This window comes from Elephantulus edwardii, unplaced genomic scaffold, assembly GCF_000299155.1.
Source record: "Elephantulus edwardii isolate Elephantulus edwardi_28Jun2011 unplaced genomic scaffold, EleEdw1.0 scaffold00252, whole genome shotgun sequence".
NCBI classification, from domain to species: Eukaryota; Metazoa; Chordata; class Mammalia; order Macroscelidea; family Macroscelididae; genus Elephantulus; species Elephantulus edwardii.
In genome coordinates, this window is record NW_006400002.1 from 1,565,912 (window position 1) to 1,573,007 (window position 7,096).

A 7,096-nucleotide genomic window follows, 5' to 3' on the forward strand; every position below is an offset into this window, starting at 1 on the left:
CTGATATCATTGCTCTTCAGTACTCTGTAAAGGTCCCTGACAGCTGACTTTCCCAACACAATTCATCTTTTATTTTCTGAGCTGCTGGTACCAAGAGTGTTGATTATGGAGTCAAGCAAACTAAAGCTGTTAACAATCTCAATATCTTCACCATTTATCATGATACTGCCAGTCGGCCCAGTGGTGAGAATCTATTTTCTTGATATTGAGCTTCAATTCATACTTAAGGTTGCAGTCCTTGGCTTTCTGCAGCAAGCGCTTCAGATCGTCCTCAGTTTCAGCAAGCAGGGTTGTGTCATCTGCATAATGCAGATTGTTGATGAGTCTTCCTCCAATCCTGATGCCACATTTCTCCTCAAAGAGCCCAGCCTCCTGGATGATCTGTTCTGCATACAGATTCAAAAGATATGGAGATAGGACACATCCCTAGCATATACCCTTCCTGATCTTAAACCATGCATTGTTTCTTTGTTCTTTTCTGACTACTGTCTCCTGGTCCAAGCATAGGTTTCATATAAGCACAATCAAGTGTTCTGAGATTCCCATTCTTTTCAGAGTCAGTCACAGTTTGTTGTGATCCACACAGTCAAATGCCTTTGCATACTCAATGAAACACAGATAGACATTCCTCTGGTACTGCCTGCTTTCAGCTGAGATCCATCTAATATTGTTGTTGTTGCTGTTATGTGCCGTCGAGTCACTTGTGACTCATAGCGACTCTATGTACAAAACCCCTAAACCCTGCTCTATCTTGTGCCAATCTCACTGTGTCTGACACACCCATCCCGATTACCCCAGTCACTCGATCAATCCACCTCATAGAGGGTCTTCCCCTGCTGCACCGTCCCTCCACCCTCCCAAGCATGATGTCCCTCTCCAAGAACCTCTCCCTCCTTACAACATGTCCAAAGTACGTCAGATGAAGCCTCAGAATCCTTGCCTCCAAGGAGCAGCCTGGTTTAACCCTCTCTAGGATGAATCTGTTTTCTTGGCAGTCCACGGTACATTCAATACTCTTCCCCAGCACCACAGCTAACATTAGCTAGAATATATATTCCTAGTACCACAGCCTCTTCTAACCACAGCCTACACTCTGGCAGTTCTCTGTTGATGTGCTGTTCCAGTCGGTTTTGAACCGACTTTTCCAAATTTTCAGCAGAATCTTGTTTGCATGTGATATTAATGATATTGTTCAATAATTTCTGCACTCTGTTGGGTCAACTTTCTTTGGAATGGGAACAAATATGGATCTCTTCCAGTCAGTTGGCCAGAAGGTTGTCCTGCACATTTCTTAGCATGACTTTGTGAGCACAGCCAAGGCAGTGTCTGTTTGTTGTACAAAATGTTAAATATAAATTATCATGGAGATTCCATGGGATATTCACAACTTGGTGAATACATCCAGGATAGCGTCTGTTGAAATATGTCAATGTATATGCCGTCAGTTCCTGGGGTCTTGTTTTTTTCCAATTACTTCAGAACAGCTTGAACTGCTTCCTTCATAACCACAGCTCTTGCTCATATGTTGTTTCATGAAATTCTTTTGTGTCCACCAGTTCCTTTTGGTACAATGGCTCTGTATACTCTTTCCATCTTCTTTTAAAGCTTCCTGGATCATTTCATATTCTGCCCAAAGCATCTTTAAGTATTGCAACTCAAGGTTTGAATTTGGTTTTTGATTCCTACACCTTAAGACATGCTGATCGAGTTCAGCCCTTTTGATTTTCTGACTCCAGCTCTCTGCACATTTCATTATCATACTTTATCTTCCTACCCTGCCCTTTGAAATCTTCTATTCAGCTCTTTAATTTCTTCCCTTTGCTTTGGTTTCTCAGCACACTAGTGCAATATTCAGAGTCTTTTCTGACATCCATTTTGGTTTTTTCATCCTCCTCTGCCTTTGCAATGACCATTTGCATTCTTCCTGGATGATATTCTTTATATCTTCCCATAGCTCATCTGGTCTTCACTCATTAGTGTTCAAGGCCTCAAACCTGTTCTTGAGATGGTTTTGAAACTCATATGGGATAGACTCAAGGTCAAATTTTGGTTCCTGTGGACTTGATTTAATTTTCCTTAACTTCAGCTTCAATTTACATATGAGTAGTTGGTAGTCTCTTCCACAATCAGCACTTGGTCTAGTTTTCACAGCTGATACTGAGCTTCTCCAGCGATTCTTTCCACAGATGTAATTGCAAACCATCAGGTGAAATCCACGTATACATCCTGCTTTTATATTTCTTATAAAAAATATTTGCAATGAATAAATCATAGATTATATAGAATCCTATCATTTTATTTCCAACTTCATTTGTGTATCCATTCAATGTTTTCCAACTACTGATTCTTCTCTGTTCTCAACTTTTGCATTCTAGTCAACCTATTATTATTAATGCATCTTGAATGTATGTTTAATAAAACCCTTTTTGTATAATAGGCACCAAAGAAATAATTTTCTGCCTCTCCCTCTCCCACCAAGAAGGTTAACATTTAATCAGGCTCTTTGCTCTCACTTGATAGTAGCTTACTTGAACTCAGGAGCTGTTGAGGGAAGGCTGTGTGCAAGGTTAACTGGGCATTGGCTTCTGTGAGCTCCCTAGGACAGGATACCATTTTCCCCAAAAGCTAGAATGTCTGTCCCCAAGCTCCCTTATCTTGTGTATCTCCTTCTCAGGAAAAACTCTCTCCTATTACAGGAATAACCATGACAGTATTTAAGGCTAGGGGTTATGGAATAATATCATGTGCTTTATTATCTCATTGGAACCTCAAAACAAGCTTGTGAATATTAGGGAAGGTTTTGATATTTGCCCTTCCTGTGCGATGCAAAAGGTTTGCACTCCTCTACCATCCAAAAGTTTGTTGAGTCTAACCCAGCCTATCCAGGTTCACCACACACTCTGGTTTAGAGGCAAGGTCTCCACAGAGACCAGCACCACTAGTATGAGCACATAGGATGCCTGACCACAGAGCTGGGCTAATAACTCTGTCAAGGATTCAGAGTGGGAAAACGGTTCTCCATCAGCAACCTAGGCCTGACCAGTTCCTGTTGTTGTCATGAAGAGAGAGCAAAAGGAGGAAGAAGTGACTGAGTGAGTGAGGAAGTGGGGAGAGAGATAGAAAGAGTGGGGGTGCTGAGAGGACTGGCAAGTCTACAGAGGGCAGAGGCCTACTCGCCTTCCTGCCTTTTCAGCCCTATTGTTGTTTTGTACCATCAAGTCAGAACAGACTCAGCTGACCCTCCTGCGGGTCTTCAGAAGGTGCGCAGGAGGAGATGGCCCGCCTTTCTCCCACTCAGAATCTGGTGAATTTCAATTGCAATCCTTCGCAGTGAATTTCCTTACCTGAGCCACCAGAACTCCCTTCTTCAACCCTAGTTGTTTGCAATCAGGAAATGGAAATTTTGCCCTTTAGTGATTTGTAAAACGAAGGTGATGAGTTGATACCTTTAAGCTGTGGTATTGGAGAAGAGTCATGGACATCCCATGGACTGCCAAAAGAATAAACAGATGTGTCTTAGAGAAAGTGCAACAGAAAACTCCTTGGAGGCAAAGATGACAAAGCTTCCTCTCATATACTCTGGGCATATTGCTAAGAGGAGCTATTATGTGGAGAAGGGCATCATGCTTGGAAAGGTGGAGGGTCAGTGAAAGAAAGGAAGACCCTTGACAAGATGGATTGGCCTGTGACTACATCAATGGGCTCAAGTATGCTGGAGATGATGAGGATGGCACAGGATACGACAAGGTTCAGACTTGCTGTTCATGAGCTCGCTATGAGTCATATTCCAAAGCACCTAACAACAACAACAGCTTGTCATGGTTTGTTATTGTTGGTTAGATGACATTGAGTCGAGTACCACTCATAGCAATCCTATGAACAATGCTAATGAGCCTTATCCTATTCTGTGCCATCCTCATCATCTCCAACATACTTGAGCCCCTTGTCATGTCAGTCAATCTCAATGAGGATCTTCTTCTCTTTTGCTGACACTCTAATTTTCCAAGCATGATATCTTTTTCAAGGACTAGCCTATCCTAACATGCCCAAAGTATGTGAGATGAAGTGTCATCATTCTTGCCGCTAAAGAGCAACCTAGTCACAGTTTGTCCAAGAAAGATCTATTTGTTCTTTTGGTAGTCCATGCAATATTTACTACTCTTCTCCGACATCACAACTCAAAGGCATCAATTATTATGCATTGTCCAGCTCTCAGACGCATAGAAAACAACTGAAAAGATGATAGCTTGACTCAGGCACACCTTAGTCTTTAAACTGACATCATTGCTCTTTAGGACTTTGGAAAGGTTCCTAACAACAGATTTTCCCAATGCCATGTTTTGGGAGGTTTGTTGTATTTGGGGTTTTTTTAATTTCTTGACTACTGGTAGCAAAGATGTTGTTGATTGTGTATCCAAGTAAGATGAAATCATTGACAACTTTAATTTTTTCTCTATTCATCAAGATATTATCTATTTTGTTTCCTGCTTTGCAGTGGAGAATTAACCTTTAATGTCACACACACCCATACACACCCCCTCACTAGTTTGATTCTACCTTAAATGCAATACCTCTGGGCTTCTCCCTGGGGACTAAGGAGAATTTTGGTCTCGGAGGTTGGTGAGGGGCAGAAAGAAGTGGAGAATGTGTGTACTCCTGGAGCTGTAAGCGGGAGCGCAGGACAGAGGAAGGGTTATTCCAAAGGTACCTTCTGTTATCAGGAAAAGGGGAACTACGCTTTGCTGGTCTCCGATTTTCTTCCCAAATTAAGCACTCTATTTCTGCCCCACTCTCCCCAAGAAACAAAAATCTCCAAGTGATCATCTGCAGCAGAAACTCATTTCCACATAGGCCACCCCCATCCCTTTGTCCATGGGTGCAGGCTCGAAGCAGCAAGTTCATAAAGTTACTGTGAGTTATAGTCAACTCAGTGGCACCACAACTGGTCAACTGTGTGACTTACGGCCAGTTGTTCTCTCCCTTTGGGTCTAATTCCACCTCGATGGAAATGATAATGTAAAAGATGTACGGCCCCAATTTCTTGATGCCCTTTCTGCTGTGGTAGAACGCTCTCCCCATTTTTCAAACGCTGAGGATTTCTTCTGAGTCTTTGTCCTGAGCTAAGCGAGGAAAGCCAGTGGAGAGTGCAGCCTGTGAGCTCCTTCCTGGGCAGTGCCTGTGGAGGCCAGGTCTTCGTTTGTTCTCTGCGGCCCCTTGTCCCCTAACCAGGCCGCCCTGACCAAAGTCATCCTCTGCCTTTCTGCTGGACTATCTGTCTCTGTCACTCACACACACACACACACACACACACACACACACACTCACATACACACACACTTCCCCCAGGGCTCCTGTCCTTCATCTAGCCCATTACTGCCCTTCCACCACCAGGACAGGTGGGCCACGCATTTGACAAATTACTCCATCTTCAGAAAGGCCTTAGCTGGAATGGGATTGCCAATCTCTAAGCCTGAAGTTTCTTTTCACGTTGTTGTTGTTGTTTGCCATCAAGTAGAGACTGACCCATAGCTAAACCTCCAGGTGGTTTTCAGAGACAGTAAATTGAACAGGGGGAGATTGCCCACCCTTCTCCCGAGTATCCTGTTTAGATTTAAAATATATTCATGACGCCTCAGAGCATTGAGCAGCTTTTAATTTCAAAGTCAGCTGGTGGCCTGGTCGTGGAGGACGGTGGAGGGCACTGAGGCTCTGTTAGGGACATCTGACCTTTCTGCCACAGGGGACCCTATTCCCCACATCATACCCATCTCCCTCTCAGCCTGCATAAAATAACTTGAAGCTGTAGAAAGCTCTAGTCCCTAATTTACCGCTATACACATCAGGATCTTGAACAATTATTTTCAACCTCTCTAAGCCTCATTTTCCCAATTTGTTCACAGAAAAATAATGCTTAAAGTTTTTCTCTGTCTCTATCATATATACCCTTTTAAAGGGTGAGGATGTCAATTTAAAGATTAAGGTGTGTCTAAAACAAGTCATGGGTGTTTTTTTTTAATTTTCACATTTTATTTGAAAACAATAATTTAAAAAGGTGAACTGGGGGGAGCTTTGGTGGCCTAGTGACAAGGAGCTGCAACTACAATCCCAGAGGCGCACGGTTCGAATCCACCAGATGCTCTGCTGGGGAAGGAGGGACAATCTCCTCCTGTACCAGTCAGATCTGATTTGACAGTACACTCACACAAAAATAATAAAATATAAAAAAAAAAAGATGAACTGGGATGTGACCTTACAGCTATGTCCACAAGTCATAGTTTTTCAATTGCTTCAGATGCATGTGAAAACTGGACAATGAATAAGGAAAACCAGCGAAGAATTGATGCTTTTGAATTGCAGTGCTGGGGAAGAATATGGAATATACTATAGACTGCTAAAACAGACAAACCTGTCTTAGAAGAAGAAGAGAGGGAGTGCTTCTTACAAATAAGGATGGTAGATCTTACATACCTTGGACAATTTATGAGGAAGAGCCAGTCCCCTAGATGAGGTCATCATGCTTGGAAAAGTAGAGGGTCAGGAAGACCCAGAGTGAGATGGACTGACACTATGACTGCAGCAACGGGCTTACACACCACAGAGACGGTGAGAATGGGGCAGATCCTGCGGGGTTTTGTTTTCTTGTACATGGAGGTCACCATGAGTCAGTGCTAGCTCAACAGCACTTAACAACAAATCTCCTGTGAGAATGAAAATGAAACATGATATTTATTAACAAGCAGAAAACGGTGCTACACAAAGGTAGGAAGAAGGGAGACAGCAACCTAACATGCAGCAGGCAGAATCAAGACTCGATAGGTGAAAAAGAAAGCGTATGATTAAAACTTACCTGTGGATTATAAACCTGTCAAGACTGGCTGTGCCCTTTTAATGTAATCCCAAAGCAGAGCCTGGTGTATAATATATGTTCAACAATATAAAGGGAAGGAAGAAGCGAATGAAAGAAAATAGATTTTAAAAAGCAATTTGTTGGTACACAATCCCCCCCCTGCACCTCCCCAAACCCCACCCCCTAGCCCCAAATATAATCCACTCTACAACCCTCATTGCATACTCCTATGATAAAAATAATGCCCTA